This window comes from Macaca nemestrina, chromosome 10 (genome assembly GCF_043159975.1).
Source record: "Macaca nemestrina isolate mMacNem1 chromosome 10, mMacNem.hap1, whole genome shotgun sequence".
NCBI lineage: Eukaryota > Metazoa > Chordata > Mammalia > Primates > Cercopithecidae > Macaca > Macaca nemestrina.
Genome location: NC_092134.1, coordinates 58,626,853 through 58,645,035, shown reverse-complemented (window position 1 = coordinate 58,645,035; position 18,183 = coordinate 58,626,853).

Sequence of the window (18,183 nt, the reverse complement as noted above, 5' to 3'; positions counted from 1 at the left end):
TTAGTGCACCCATTACCCGAGCAGTGTACACTGTACCTAATATGCAGTCTTCTATCTCTCATTCCCCTCTCAACATTATCCACCCCCAAGTCCTCAAAGTCTATTATATAATTCTTATGCTTTTCCATTCTCACAATTTACTCCCACTTATAAATGAGAATATATGATTTTTTATACTATATTTTAATTTCCTATTTACATTAGATAATAATTTATAGGATGTGAGAAAATGTATCTTCTTATATTTTAATGTATTCATACTACCTTTTATAGCACCCGGCACATTATTGTGAGTACTTAATAAACATATGCTGAATGAATAAATACATTTTCTGAAAATTCTGGCTCATCCATCCTCTCTTTTATGTTCTTGAGTTATAATATTCCTGTTTTTCATAATGTATGCTGTATCTTCATCCTTTGACTATCTAGAGCAAAATGATATTTCTTATATTTTTAAATAAAAAGTTTCTAATTGAATGATTAAAGTATTTCAAATTGTTCAATAAAAATATGTAATAAAATAATTTTATATTTAAATTACAGCTTCTCTCCATTTTCTGAGCATTACTGGCATGCATATTAATCCTCAGGGTCATAGTATAAAATTTTATGAATTATTAAAGATGTGCACATGTGTGTAAAGAGATGAAAGAAAAGAAAACAATTTACTGAATATATTAGTACTGTTCATTTCATGCTGTTTTCTGAATGACAAAGGTAGATAAATCAAAATACAAAAGCATGAACATTTCTGATGTAATATAGTTCAAGGTGACCCTAATTTCATGAGTTACAGAATATATTTGGATGGTGCTTCTATCTTGCTCACTGTATACATTTTGCTAATTCTTGATTGCAAAAGCAGATGGATAATGTTAAGACTTTATTTTATGGGAAATTAGACATTATAAACATAGCTCTAAAATATGTTTTATTTATTTAGAAATGTGCTCATTTGAGATGTGACCAGAAGGCAAAATTATTTTGCTGATATTTCAAACTACTTACTACTCTAAACATATAAAGTGATGTAAGTGGCAATGCCAGATGTGACTAATTATCACAAAAACACTTCCTTAATCTAGGATCTGGAAAAGTCTATAGCTAAACAGTTCTTATATTTGATATCTGAACCTTGATTTACACTGGAAGCTGTTATGAAGCAAAAAATAACACAGCTCTAAAAATAATAGGCTCCAAAATCTAAAGGTACAATGACCCCAGTTATGGAAATGAAGATTAAGTCCAATATATTTATAATTTAATATTGATTGAAATTTAAATTGGAACTGGGATGCTAAAATATTAATAACAGCTAATTTAAATTTCAGAAAAAATGATATACCTATTTACAGAATTATTTGAACAGACATTGTGTAGAGATTACAGTCCATTAAAAAATGAAGAAGAGGTCTAAATGTTACCATAAAATTTAAATTAAATCAATAGTTATTCTGGGCTCAGTCATCATTGAGACTTTTTCTAATAAAATAAATCTAAAAATAGTAGCAATTCCTATATGCCAAGACTCGGTCTTTGGGCTTTATCTATTGTTCTAGACAGTATCTGTTGGTTTTTCATGCCATTCTCTCCTTCCTGTATTGTCTCTGCACTACAGGATTAGAAAACTTCATTTCCGAGATGCCCTTGCCAGCTGGGTTACTAATCTTGTCTGAGATTAGAAAGGGGGAAAATGTGGGAAGGAGATGATGATGATACTTCTGGCTCTGGCATTGGTTGGTAAACCCAGGCTCCCGTAGCATATGCTGTGGTTTCAGCCTATGCATCAAGAGGAATGCAGATTTTGGGTCCCAATGAGCTCCCTGGTCACTTTTCAGATAGTAATAATGGCAATTATAATAGTAGCTGTTCCTGCAGCTGTGCTCCAGTGGCATCATGGGAGAATGTGGTCCTTTCTCTCATTCTCAAGGGTAGCAGCAGCTTCCTGCAGTTACTATTAATATCTCCAGGTAAGATCCCTATTGTTTTTCCAACCCTTTCAAAACATTTAAATTCAATTCCTTATATTGATTTCTAGTTTATGTTTAAAATCTAGAATAGTTTCTATTTTATTAATAGTTTATTAGAGTTTCTATTCACTGGACATATAATAATAAATATATTGACTCATTTAATCTCTACACACTATGTTCTAAAATAGTTATTTTATTCACTCCATTAGACAGATGAGGAAAGAGAAGCACAGAGTGATTGAATAACTTTCCAGAGATTAGCCATCTGTTTCTAGCATCTAGGCTTTTAACTGCTATGCTATGCTGGTTAAACCAAATACCCCTATTCTATTACTAGGAGGTTTATTTCCACAGCTTGTTTGCTGGTAACCTTGAGAATGTGCATGTATGTTACAGGAATCTACATTTGCCAAAAATTGGAGAAAATTAAGTTTGTAGTCTACAGATGCGAACTATGCTCGTACTAGGCAGTTGAATTTGCTATATTACCTTACATAATCAATCTTCTTTGACCGCACAATTCTACTTTTTTCTTCGCTTTAGCAGCTTTATTTTTATTTATTTATTTTTTATGTCAATAGCTTTAGAGGTACAATAGTTTTTAGTTACATGGATGAATTGTATAGTGATAAAGTCTGGGTTTTAGGGTAACCTATATACCCTGATAGTATACATTGTACCCAACAGGTAATTCTCCATCCCTCACCAGCCCCCTCACACTCCTTCCTTCTGAATCACCAATGTCCATTTTATCACTCTGTATATACATAGTTTAGTTCCCACTTATAAGTGAGAACATTCAGCATTTGGTTTTCTGTTCCTGAGTTACTTTTCTTAAGGTAATGGTCTCCAGTTCTATATAAGTTGCTGCAAAATACATTGTTTTCTTCTTTTTATGGCTATTTTCCATGGTGTATATGTAGATCACATTTTCTTTATCCACTCTTCAGATGATAGACACTTAGGTTGATTCCCTATCTTTGCAATTGTGAATTTTACTGCAATAATCATATATGTCCAGGTGTCTTTTTGATATAATGACTTCTTTTATTTTGAGTAGATACTCAATAGTAGAATTGCTGGATCAAATAGTAGATCTACTTTTAGTTCTTTACAAAATCTTCATGCTGTTTTCCATAGAAGTTGTACTAATTTACATTCCCACCAACAGTGTATAAACCTTCCCTTTTTACCACATCTGTGCCAACACATACTGTTTTTTGACTTTTTAATAATTGCCATTCTGGCTGGGGTAAAGTGGTATCTCATTATAGTTTTAATTTGCATTTTCCTGATGATGAGTGGTATTAAGCATTTTTGAATGTTTGTTGGCCATTTGTAAATCTTTTTTTTTTAGAAATGTCTGTTTATGTCATTTGCCTACATTTTTATGGGATTATTACTTTGTTTCTTACTGATTTGTTTCAGTTCCCTGTAATTCCGGATATTAGTCTTTTGTGATATATGCAGTGTGAAAATATTTTCTCCCATTCTGTTTACTCTGTTGATCATTTCTTTGGCTGTGCAGAAGTTTTTTAGTTTAATTAGGTCCAATTTATTTATTTTTATTTTGTCGCATTTGCTTTTGTGGTCTTAATCACGAATTCCTAGGCCAATGTCTAGAATAGTTTTTCTAGGTATTATTCTAGAATTTTTATTGTTCAGGTCCTAGATTTCAGTCTTTGATCCGCCTTGAGTTAACGTTTGCATATGGTGAGATATAGGGATCCAGTTTCATTCTTTTCTAGGTGGCTGTTCAATCGTCCCAGCACCATTTACTGAATAGGCTGCCTTTCCCCAGAAAATGTTTTTGTCTGTTTTGTCAAAGAGCAGTTGTTTGTAGCATTTGGCTATATTTCTCGGTTCTCTATTATGTTCCATTGGCCTATATGTCTACTTTTATACCAGTACCATGCTTACTATAGCCTTGTAGTATAATTTGAAGTCGGGTAATATGATGCCTCCAGATTTGTTCTTTTTGTATAATTATGTTAGAATTAAAACCTAGTATACATAATTCTACGAAAATCACAATGGAAGTACCACTTTAAGCCCACAAGAATGGCTATAATAAAAAGACAATAACAAGTGTTGGTGAGGACACAGGAAATTGGAACCTTCATATGCTGCTGTAATGATGCAATATAGTACAACTATTTCAGAAACAATTGGACAGTTTCTTAAAAAGTTAAGTGTACATCTACCCTTGTGATCCAGTAATTCCACTCCTGGATATCTACCCAAGAGAAATGAAAATATATTTTCACACAGAGACCTGTCCAAGAATAATCATAGCAGCATAATTTTTGCTATACAAAATATTGGAAACAATTCAAATGTCCATTAACTGATGAGTAAATGTTAAAAGATGTAAGCAATGGAATGTTAATTGGCAACAAAAAAGAATGGAGTAATGTTACATGCTGCAAAATGGGTGAACCTAAGATCATTAAGCTTAGTGAAAGAAGCCAGATTTAAAAGATCACAAATTATAGTATTCAAGTTAGTTTGATGAAATGTCCAGAAAAGGCATATATAGAGCTAGAGTAGGAACAGTAAGTGACCATGCAAATGAGCACAAAGGATCATGTAGAGGTAATGGAAATATTATAAAAGTAGTTTGTGGTGATGATTGCACAACTATACGTCTGTCAAAATCATTGAATTGGGCTAGGTGCGGTGGCTCACGCCTGTAATCCCACCACTTTGGGAGGCCAAGGTGGGTGGATCACTTGAGGTCAGGAGTTCAAGACCAGCCTGACTAACATGGTGAAACCCCATCTTTACCAAAAATACAAAAATTAGCCAGGCATGGTGGTGCAAGCCTATAATCCCAGCTACTTGGGTGGCTGAGGCAGGAGAATCGCTTGAACATGGGAGGTGGCAGTTGCACCATTGCACTCCAGCCTGGGCAATACAGTGAGACTCCATCTCAAGAAAAAAAAAGTCATTGAATTGTACACTTAAGGTGTCTGAATTTTGTGGTATGTACATTAAATCACAAGAAGGTTATTTAATATACTTGATATTTTTATATCAATACTTGAATATTTAAATACTTTCTATGTCTATTAGGCCATTTTGCATTGCTATAAAGAAACACGTGAGACTGGGTGACTTATAAGAAAACAGGTTTAATGGGCTCATGGTTCTGCAGGCTGTACAGGAAGCATAGAAGCATCTGCTTCTGGGCAGGCCTCAGGGAACTTTTATTCATGACGAAAGGAAAAGCAGGAGTAGGCACTTTCTATGGCAAAAGCAGGAGCAAAGAGAGAGAGAGAAGGGGGAGGTGCTACACATTGTTAAACCACTAGATCTTGTGTGATCTCAGCGTGAGAGCTCACTTATCAACAAGGGGATGGCTCAAGCCATTCATGAGGGGTTCACCCCCATGATCCAAGCACCCCCATGGGGCCCAACCTCCAACATGGGGGATTACATTTCAACATGAGATTAGCATGGGGACAAACTACATCAGTGAGTAAAAATTAAATACTTCCTATAAATTCATTTTGAAATACGAAGTAAAATTGTTTTATTCTGCACAATAAAGCAACTGTTACAATTTTAAGCCTTTGAAATACATGTATCATTGACATCTTGAAAAAATAGTTATTGTGTCCATTTGAAAACAATAAAGGCATACAGTCAGATGATCTTCTATAAGACAGTAGGACAACATTCATGTTTATTTTCATAAGAACATACTTAAAGACTGTTTGTCAATGATGGATTTAAACAAAAAAATATTGAATTAAAAAATGAAATCCAAAGCATTGACTAACAAGTTGGTAAGTATCAGCCAGGTCTAGTGGCTCACACCTATAATCCCAGGATTTTGAGAGGTCGAGAGAGGAGGATTGCTTGAACCCAGGATTTGCAGACCAATCTGGGCAAAAAAACCCCGAGACCCTGTTCCTACAAAAACTATTTAAGAATTAATTGGTCATGGTGGCATGGCATGTACCGTTAGTCCCAGCTACTTGGGAGGCTGAGGTAGGCAGAATACCTGAGCGTAGGAGGTTGAGGCTGCAGTGAACCATGTTCACTGCACTCCAGACTGAGCAACAAAACAACACCCTGTCTCAAAAACAAAACAAATTGGTATCACTGTGTTAGTAGTATAGAGCATGTATTTCCTTATCACAATAATCAAGACATAGCAACCTTCAAAACCTAAAAAACCTTAATAATGGACAGGTTTTGGAGATTATAAGCAATTATATAATTAACAAAATTATTGTCAATATTATAACTATCATTATTGCTTAAAAGTGAAAATAAATTTAAGTGTTCAAGAAGATACAAGAAATAATTGTACTTATATCAGAAATTGCTTAGTGATTTTGTCATTTAAACGGCAATAAATTGATAACATACAGAAATGTAACTAAACAGAAAATAGAAAGTACTTGTGCACATTAACTCATATTTCATGTGAGAATTAACTATGTGAGATATTGTAAAGAAATCTCTGAAATACTGGTAAGAATAAGTAAATGAAGTATGCTTTGATTTATCTAAGCAAGTACTACTTTAATGTAAACAAGTAAGTGTGCTTTGTTAGTATTTTATTATTTAACTAATAGACTCTATCATAAATAAAAGTCATATCTATCTGTGATAAATAATTTTAAAACTCTTTATATGATACACAGAAATTACTTGTTGAGAGTGTGATGGATACTGAAAAGCATATCTCATAGTTAAGAAGCATAGTGATAGAAATGTAATGTGGAGAATAACATCTCTAAAATATTACGAGAGACAATTATAAATGAACTATAGTTTTTCAATCTCAGTAGCCATTTCTTCATTCATCCATCTACATAGTTACTAAAACCCTACCGTATCCCTAATAGCTATTTAAAGCCTTGTAAGTATCAATGACCTCAAACCCACATTCTTCAAGGTTTGATTTTCCCTATTACATACTGAGAATTTGTAGGAGGAGAAATTTTATGTGTCACTTGAGTTCTCTACTTAGCAAAGGTCCCACAAGATGTCTGTGTCTCTCTGATTCCATCGTGAGCCATTTCTTCCTTGGCTGCCCTTCACGGTCTAAAACCCCTGGGCATGATCATCTTTGGATTATTTCCGAACTCCAAATTCTATTCCATTTCTCTCTATATACACAGATCCTTATGTTGGTATCACTCTCTTTTCATTACTGTCCCTTTGTGCAGAGTAGGTTTCAAAATCAGGAATTATGAGTGTCCAAATTTGTTCTTTCTCAAGATTGTTTTGGCTGGTTGGGGGCCTGTAAAATTTCATATGAATTCAAGCATCAAATTTTCTACTTTTATAAAATGTACCTGTTGGACTTTTAATAGAGACCTCACTGATTTTGTAAGTTTGCTTTGGGTAGTACTGACATCTTAACAACACTGAATCTTTCTACCCATGATCACAGAATGGCTCTACATTTATTTAGGTCTTTAAAACTTTCTTTCATCTTTGTTGTATAGTTTCCAGCAGACGAGTTTCTTACTTCCTTAGTTTAATTTATACCTAGATATCTTTTCTTCTAAATTATATTATAAATGGAATAACTTATTACATTTCCTGTTTGGGTTGCTCATTCCAGCAATCCCAGACTGATAACACAACTGTTTTCTGTGTGTTGATCTTTGAAATTTTAATGAATCCATTCATTAGTTCAAGTAGCTGTCCTGTGGAATCTTTGGGATTTTGCTATATAAGATCATGCTCTTACTAGAGATAATTTTAAATTCTTCCCTTCTAACTTGGATGCTCATTTCTTTTTATTTATATTGTCTAATTGTTCATGCTAGAATGCCCAATACTATGTTGAATAGCAGCGGAGAAAGTAGGCATCCTTATCTTATTCTTAGTTTTTGGAAAAAGCCTTATCTTTCATGAAGTATTATGTTAGCTGTGGGTTTTTCCTAAATGCCTTTTGTTATGTAAAGTAAGTCCTGTTCTATTCCTGTTTTTCTGAGTATTTTTTTTAATCATAAAAAGGGTTTGGATTTTGTCAAATATCTTTCCGCATCAATTGAACTAATCTTTTTTTTTTTCATTCTGTTAATTAATTTTCTGAGGTTGACCCACTTTTGCATTCCTGTAATAAACTCCACTTGGTCATGATGTATAATCCTTTTAATATGCTGTTAGATTCAGTCTGCTAGCATTTTGTGGAGAATCTTTGCATCTATATTTCTAGGGGATATGTGTCTGTAATGTTCTCTTTTGTGATGTCTTTATCTGGCTTTAGCATCAGGATGATGCTGGATTCATAGAATGAGTTAGTAAGTATTCCCCCCTCTTATATTTTTTAGTAGTTTGAGAAAAATGGTATTAATTCTTATTTAAATGATAATGGAATTCAACAGTGAATCTCTCTGGCCTTGGATTTTTCTTTGTTGAGCAGTTTTTGAATACTGATTTAATCTCTTTATTACTACAGATCTGTTGAGGTTTGCTATTTCCTCTTGAACAAGTTTGGGTAATTGGTGTATTTCTAAGAATCTGTCCCTTTCAATTGGTTATCTAATTTGTTGGTGTACAATTGTTTGCAATATTTTGCTGTAGTCTTTTTAATTTCTATAAAGTCTGTAATATCTCCACTTTTATAGTTTTTATTTTAGTTGTGTTCTCTCTATTTTTTATTATTAGTCTAGTTAAAAGTTTGTCATTTCTAGTTTGCAACACAGATGCTCCTTGACTTGAAATGGGATTCGGTTCTGATAAAACACTTACATTAGCCTACAATTGAGCAAAAATCATCTGGCAACACAGTGTACTGTAGAGTATCAGTTGTCAGGAGTCACCACTTGTGACAGTGTGGTTGACTGGGAGCTGTAGCCCACTGCCACAGCCTAGCAACATGGGTGAGTGTACATCATATTTCTAGCTCTGGAACAGATCAAAATTCAAAACTCAAAGTATGGTTTCTACTGAATATGTATCACTTTTGCACCATCATAGAGTTGAAAAATCATACAACAAACCAAGGCAAGTTAGAGATCATCTGTATGTATTATTTCTGAATGTCTCAATTACACCAAATAACCTAGTTCTTGGGCCATGGTTTGAACTTGAGAGAAATATGTGTAACAGGAAGAAACAGGAAGCTCAGTTAGCCTTAGACTGCCTTCACTAACGTAAGCTTCTTTGACATCCGTTTTCCAATGATCTTTTTGTTGGTGAAGTGGGAAAAAAAGTGAATGAGAAAAAGGAAATGAGAAAGGAATATTCCCAAGGAATTTTAGTAAAGAATCCGTGTGGGAAATGAGTTCTCTTGAGTCTGTTTGTTTCATATATTTCTTAAAAAATGAATAATGCTGCTGTAAACTTTCTTGTTAATGTTTTTTGATAGGGAATGCACTCATCTCTATTGGGTACATACCTAGGAATGCAAGTGCTGGATCACAGAGTTTGCATATATTCAACTTTAATGGATACTTCCAAGGTGGTTCTTCAGGAACTTGCAGAAAAATTATGTCCCTAAAAGAAGTATATGATTCCCAGCTGCTTCAGATGCTTGCCAACACTTATATATGGCATGTTCAGCTTTATCTTTAAAACTGTATCTATTCTAGTGTGTGAGAAGTGATATCTCATTATGTTTTATCTTTTATTTCCTTGATGACTGATGATATTGAGCACCTTTTCAAATATTGATTGTTCGTATGTATATTATCTTTTTGAAATGCCTATACAAGTCTTTTGTCTTTTATAGCGTGGCTTTTCTCTTGTTGATTTATAGAAGTCTTTATTCTGGATATGAGTTTTGTCACATGTATGTATTGCAAATGTTTTTCTCCTACTCTGTAATTTGTCTTTTCACTTTGTTAATGGTATCTTTTGATAAACTCCCGTTGTTCTTTTAATTTAATAAAGTATAATTTGTCAAATTCTTCCTAGTGTTCCTGTTTTTCTTAATGTTTTCCATGTCCTATTTAAGAATTTGGTTCCAATTGGGCAGAAACTAACTTGAGAATCCTGAAAGAAAATTAGCATCAAGGATGAGATAGCCTTTATTTTAGTAAACATTTCTTATATATATTATTTCTCTTTCTAATATTTTTATAATGCTTTAAGAACAAGGTGCCATAGAACTTTCTGAGATGATAAATATGTTCTATATATTCACTATCCAATATGATGGTCATAAGCCACATGTGACCATGAGACTTTGAAATACAGTAATGCCGTTGAAGAAATGTATTTTAAATTTTACTTGATTTAAATTAAATTTAAATTTAAATAGCTGCATGTGGCTAATGGCTACCATATTGCACATATAGCTTTAGAAACTTTGGACTTATTTTTCTAGTTGACTCCTATTTCACCTTGTGAATTTGATTGCCATTTAATTTTATCACCAATTTAAGAATAAGGAAACAGAGGCACATAGAGGATAAGTAACTTGTCCACCATTGTAGTACTGTTAATGAGTAGAGTCTGGAATCAAATTCAGGTCTATCTGATTCTGGTCTTGTTTTAAAAACCATGAGGGCCGGTCGTGGTGGCTCACGCCTGTAATCCCAGCACTTTGGGAGGCCAAGGCGGGTGGATCACGAGGTCAGGAAATCAAGACCATCCTGGCTAACACGGTGAAACCGCGTCTCTACTAAAAATACAAAAAACTAGCCGGGCGTGGTGGCGGGCGCCTGTAGTCCCAGCTACTCGGGAGGTTGAGGCAGGAGAATGGCGTAAACCCAGAAGGCGGAGCTTGCAGTGAGCCGAGATCCGGCCACTGCACTCCAGCCTGGGCGACAGAGCGAGACTCCGTCTCAAAACAACAACAACAACAACAAAACAACAACAACAACAACAACAACAAAAAACCTCATGAGGAGGCGGCCGAGAGCAGTGGCTCACACCTGTAATCCCAGCACTGTGGGAGGCTGAGGGGGATGGATCACCTGAGGTCAGGAGTTCGAGACCAGCCTGACTAATATGGTGAAACCCCGTCTCTACTAAAAATACAAAAATTAACCGGGTGTGGTGGCAGGCGCCTGTAGTCCCCGTTGCTCGGGGAGGCTGAGGTAGGAAAGTGGCTTGAATCCGGGAGGCAGGGGTTTCAGTGAGCCGGGATCACGGCACTGCACTCCAGCCTGGGCGACACAGCGAGACTGCTTCTCAAGGAAAAAAAAAGATAAAACCTTCAGGACCTATATATACAAAATAAAAGCATGATTAATTTTGAGAAGAGAAGAGACACTTGTCTGAAGACACAAAAAACTACTTAATTTTTTTTTAAAAAGTTGAAATAAATCTCAAAACCGAAGCCATCTCTTCCCTATGAAGCCTTCGCAATGATACCAGCTCAAATTGGTTTTTGTGGTTCCAATTCCCTTTGTACTTATTCTTTAAAGCGCTTAATTAGTATCTTATTGTAAATTGTATTTCCCAATGCTCTGAATAACAGACATTGATAGAGTTAGAAGTAACTTATAATAGAAGCATTGTTCTCCTGTTTATGTTTTAATACATGTGTTTATTATATTCCCAATGTGATTAGAAACTGTAAACCTCTGTGCTCAGTTTCAAGTCACTAACAACTGGTCATTTTCCTTTGGAAACACGGAATGGTTCAAAATTGAATCTACTTAGTCCCTTCTACCCATCAGAACGATTTTTCTATCGTTTCCTCTTTTTGTAATTCTTATCTAAGTGAACACTAGCCATGTAGTTTCCCATATCAGAAACCTCATAACCTTGTCTCACCCACCTCCTGGTCCACCTGTTTTTAAAACATCTCTTGTGTCTTTCTCAACTCTCTCCAACCTCACTGCCATATTATTAGATGAGGACTTCCATCTCTTTTTTCTATTATATTGTGAGATTATTCTAACTTGTTTTTTATGCTAGTCTTGCATTCTTCCAATTATTCTTCATCATGCTCAAAGGCTAGCACTCTAAAATTCAAATAACAACATACATTCAACAAACGGTTTCCCATATATACATTGTATACCCACTATGTTCTAGGCACCATACTGCCTATAGAAAATACAACTATAAGTTATAAGTTAAATTCTTCTCCATTAGCTACTAGTCAAAGTCCAAACTTATAATTGTACTTTATAGCCTGCCTAATTCTCCTATAAAATCAAGCACCAATTCATATCTCTTCCCCCAGGGAATATTTCTCCCCATATATTCTATGACCACCAGAAGTTTTTCTACTGCATTATGGGTTTTTGTGCCTTTGGAATTTGATGTGTACTTTATACTGCAAATAATGCCTTTACTTACTCACCTCCAAAAATTACATACAGCTCTATAACAACCAATCATATTTAAAAATGTGTGAACTTAAATATTCAAACTTTGTGAACTTAATGTTATTACTTTTGAAAATCTCAGAGACAGAAAACTACTTCCATAGTAACTGGGTGGAGAGCAGAATTTTGATATGAGTAATTCAGAGAAGTTTATTAGTTTGAACTGTTATTTCCTTTCCTTATTAAACAACAATAAATCACTAACATTCAGTAGTCTCTTGTTTTCCATTAATTTTGTAGAAAACTAGTTTTTACATTATGTGGTTCTTGTCTAATATATACTTTAAGTTCTGGGATACATGTGCAGAATGTGCAGGTTTGTTACATAGGTATACACGTGTCATGGTGATTTGCTGCACCCATCAACCCGTCATCTACATTAGGTATTTCTCCTAATGCCATCCTTCCCCAGCTCCCCACCCCGCAAAAGGCCCCAGTATGTGATGTTCTCCTCCCTGTGTCCATGTGTTTTCACTTTTTTTTTTTTTTAAAAGACAGAGTCTCACTCTGTCGCCTGGGCTGGAGTGCAGTGGCCGGATCTCAGCTCACTGCAAGCTCCACCTCCCGGGTTTACACCATTCTACTGCCTCAGCCTCCCGAGTAGCTGGGACTACAGGCGCCCGCCACCTCGTCCAGCTAGTTTTTTGTATTTTTTAGTAGAGACGGGGTTTCACCGTGTTAGCCAGGATGGTCTCGATCTCCTGACCTCGTAATCTGCCCATCTCGGCCTCCCAAAGTGCTGGGATTACAGGCTTGAGCCACCGCGCTCGGCCTTCACTCTTTTTTTTAACTTTTAGGTTCAGGGCTACATGTGCAGGTTTGTTACACAGATAAATTGCATGTCATGGGAGTTTGGCGTACAGATTATTTCATCACCCAGGTAATAAGCATAGTAGCTGGTATGTAGTTTTCTGATCCTCACCCTCTTCCTACCCTCCTCCCTCAAGCAGACCCTGGTATCTGTTGTTCTCTTCTTTGTGTCCGTGTGCTCTCGTTGTTCAGCTACCATGTATAAGGTACAACATGCAGTATTTGGTTTTCTGTTCCCATGTTAGTTTGCTTAGGAAGATGGCCTCCAGGTCCATCTATATTGCTGCAGAGAATATGGTCTCATTCTTTTTATGGCTATTTTTTGTGTTGCACATGTACCAGATTTTCTTTATCCTGTCTACCATTGATGAGCATTTAGGTTGATTCCATGTCTTTACTGTTGTGAATTAAGGATAATTCACATCACCACATGGAATTGTTTACTAATAATTTTTCATATTCTGGGAAACTCCAAAATATCAAAAAGTCACAAAATAAACTTGAGTGTTGTTGACATGTGTGAGTTTTCACTCTTAAGGGCGATTGGCACATATTTTTAGGTGTCCAATTTTAAGTGATACCATGAATGTTTTATTGAAAAGAGGACTTAAAATGAGAATAATTATCATGCATAGAACAGGAAAATGCCTAGCAAAAATTAAGCAGAAAAAATTAGCACAAACATAATGTTCTGTTCCATTTTAGAGCTTTTATTGATCGAAGGAAAATGAAAAGGAAGAAAACACAAAGAAATGACATGGTTGTCTTAGTTAACAACTATCATCTTACATGATTATCTGTCCTTCCTCTCTGCTGCTACATTTAATAACTTGAGGGAAATTAAGAAAGAAGGAACAGAATGTATATAATACTATGTCCAAAGCAAATGACTTACTTTAGATTTTTTATTTTCACTATGTCTAATTGATTAACTCCATTAAACATACTAATTTACAGACTTTGAAATTAATGATATACTAACATGTTTGCTTTAAAATTAATTTTCCAATTTTAAATAAGCACTTGAAAATATCATTAATTCTCCTGTATTTATTATTAACGATGTTTATTGCTTACTTCCATTATACCACACATTTAGCTAATTTCTAATATAAATATAGAAAACATGATTTTCACTACCCTTAAAGACATTGAAGTCTAGTAATGAAGAAACACAAAAATTAACAATTACAATAAATTATGATATCCTGTGAAATACATTAATTGTAGAATATCAATAGTTACAGTACACAGAATATCTCTTTATGTGTTCCAAACTGTACTAGTATTGTTTCATTCATTATTATTGAGAATCTTAAGCATTATTTTTTATTTCTAATGCCCTGAGTAAAATTTTCAATGCAGCAGAGCCAGTATCAAATGCCAGTCCTATTTGATTTCAGAGCCTGTGTGTTTCATATGTACAGACAAGAGACATCTAACCTAACCAACAAAGTCATTCAGCTATGCCTTGAAAAAAACATCAGATAAATACTTGTATAAGAGAAGGTAAGGTACCTAATGCACTGGAGAACTATTATTATTTTATTAAGGCTCTAAAATGAGAAATGTCACAGAAATGATATCTAGAGAAAGTGGGACAGTAACCACAAATAATGACCTCATATGCCATTGTTCTCCATTACAGTGTCCTGTATTATATATTTCATGTTTGAATTCATACAGATCTCATTCTTTCAACTGTATTTCCTGAGCTTTACTATATTTAGACACATAAACCTTCTCAAAACACCTTACACTGTACCAACTTACATAGGAAACTTTTAGCACGTACTTTTCTTGACGATTGTAATTAAGTTTGTCCATGTTCACTTTGCCAACAGTAAGCTACTGACTAAGCATTCTCTTTTACTTGCTGGATATTAAATAATGAAATCAAACATAAAATGTTTTGTCTTTTATTGAAAATGCAATGTGTTCATAATTCTTCATTAAGAAAGTAGAGCCATTCTATTTTGATTTAAATAATTTCTTGATTATTTTTGTTGGTAAATACGTAAGTTGTTTATTTTAAAAATAAAACCTATATAGATATTTCTAAATTTTACAGGATTATTTTTCAGACCAATGTTTTGTGAACCTGCTTAATATATTATAAACTTTAAACAGGAGACGCTGTTAAGACATTTCAAACTGTTTAAACTCCATTTGTATTGTTAATAGTATTTCATTTATAGTGTTATTTTTTCCACTTGTATTAATATTTTTCTGTAAATATCCAGCAGTTATTTAGTTTAGGTCTCATGAGTTTTGCAAATTTTATAAGTAACTGAGTCTCCAGTAACAGCAGAGGGAGCTCACAGTGTATGATTTAGATTATTGCTAAGTATTTGCTTCTATGGTTCAATATCAGGCTCGTAAAACTAAAAGGTTTATTTTATCAAAGGAATTTGTATAAATAGGCAATGGCAGATATAATTTATGTACTATGCTTTATAGCAATAAAATATAGAGTAAAATAAATTTAATAACTTCATTACATATGCATTTGTTAAACTCAAACTAATGAAAACTAAACCTGAATCACTTCCAAGTGATACAATTATCCTAGATTTCCATGTCTCAATGAAATCTATCTCCTGAGCTCCAGACTTTGATATCTACTCAGTATCTTTCTTCAGACGTGTAATAAACATCTCACTCAGTCCAAAAGTAATCTTCCCTTTCTGTCAACCTGTCTCTCACAGTCTTCCCCATCTCTGCTGAGGATAACATCATCCTGTAATTGCACAAACCATAGTCTTGGATTCACCTTGACCTATCTCTTTCTCTAAAATTTTAGGTCTCACCCACTGCAAAATTATTTTTGCTACTCTTTCAAAATATTTTAGAATCCAACTACTTTTCAATATGTATATGAATATGGATGCTACCATCTATCATAGTTTTTTTTTTTTTTTTTTTTTAATGGAGTCTCGCTCTGTCACCAGACTGGAGTGCAATGGCGCAATCTCTGCTCACTGCAACCTTCGCATCCTGGGTTGATGCAATTCTCCTGCCTCAGCCTCCCGAGTAGCTGGGACCACAGGCGCCCACCACTATGCCTGGCTAATTTTTTGTATTTTTAGTAGAGACAATGTTTCACCATGCTAGCCAGGATGGTCTTGATCTCCTGACCTCGTGATCTGCTCACCTTGACTTCCCAAAGTGCTGGGATTACAGGCATGAGCCACCGCACCCAGCTCCATCATCATTTCTTACTTGGATTACTACAAGAGCCTCTTAAAGAATATTCTGTCTTTTTTCCATGTAACTTCCACCCTCAGTTTATTCTCAGCACAACAGCAAATAAAATCTTTTAAAAATAAAAGATCTTTTATTTTCTTCAGAGCCTTCCAATGAAATCCAGTATCTTTTCAATAGCCTATTAGGTCGAGTACAATCACTCCCAAGAGAAGTTCTTAGACATAGAACTCTTAGCAGGAAAAAGTAGACCCTGATTAACAGGGGTGGGTGGGGGGTCCCTAGGAGAGATAGTGGTCAAAGTGTACACAGCTTCAGTTAGACAGCATGATTAAGTTCTGGAGATCTATTACAGAGCATGATGACTATAGTCAATAATAATGCACTCTATACTTGAAAATGGCTAAGAAAGTAGATTTTAAAAGTTCTAACCACAAAAAAAAAAATGATAAGTTTGTGCAGTGATGGGTAGCTTAATAAACTTGATGAATAACTTAATTAAATCCATTGTGGATTTACTCATTCCAAAATGTATACATATACAAAAAATCACGCTGTATTCCATAAATACAATGAAAATATTTTTTAAATAGATGAAAGAAATTTTTAAAGAGGTACCAAAAATTCAGTAATCAAGCTAAATAATATTTAATGTAATAAACTAAAAATCAATATCAAACAAATATGTAACGAGGAAAATATCAAAAATTTAAATATAAGCAGGTTACTCTGGTTAATTTATGACCTGGTATCATTGTGTAACTGGAACAGTTGTTTGTTATCAACTTTCTTTTCCCAGGTCTGGGCAGCAGTCATCACTCCCTGCCCGGCATGTTTATGAGAGTTCACATGATTTGAAAATTTATTTGGCAACTCAGACTTACTACATAAATATTTCTATTCTATAAGCATATATATAATACATAAAGGTATATGTGCATAACACATTATACATATATATAGGTCTATGTAGGCATACTTCATTTTATTGCACTTCACAGCTACAGTGTTTTTTTCAAATTGAAGTGTTGTGGCAACCCTGCACTGAGCACATCTATTGGTGCCATTTTTCCACAAGCATGTGCATGTACTCGCTTCATGTCTGTGTCACACTTTGGCAATTCTCACAGTGGTTCAAAATTTTTCATTATTATAATATCTATAATGATTGTCCACGATCAGTGACCTTTGATGCTATTATTGTAATTGTTTTGGGGCACCACAAACTATACCCATATAAGACAGCAAACATAATTAATAAATGTTTTGTGTGTTCTGACTGCTCTGCCAACGAGTTGTTTCCGCGTTCTCTTTCTCTCTCAGATCTCTGAGGAGACACAATATTGAAATCAGGTCAATTAATAACCCTACAATGTTCTCTAAGTGTTCACGTGAATAAAGAGTTGTATGTCCCTCACTTTAAGTCGAAAGTTCTAGGGCCCTTAAGAATTATGCTAACTCTACTCTGCCTGTGTTCCATTAATGAAAGTCATAAGTCAAAAGCTACAAATGATTAGCTTCAGGGAGGAAGGCATGTCAAAAGCTGAGATAGGCCAAAAGCTCAACCTCTTGTGCCAAACTGTTAGCCAACTTGTAAATACAATGAAAAAGTTCTTGAAGGAAATTAAAAGTGCTGCTCTAGTAATCACACATATAATAAGAAAGTGAAACAGCCTTTTTGCTAATAGGAAGAAAGTTTTAATGGTCTGAACAGAAGATCAAACCAGCCACAACATTCCCTTAAGCCAAAGCCTAATCCACAGCAACACCCTTTTTTTGATTCTTCAAAGCTGAGAGAGTTGAGGAAGTGCAGAAGAAAAGTTGGAAGCAAGCAGAAATTGGCTCATGAAGTTTTAGGAAGGAAGTTGTCATCACAATATAAAATTGCAAGGTGAAGGAGCAAATTTTGATGAAGAAACTGCAACAAGTTCTCC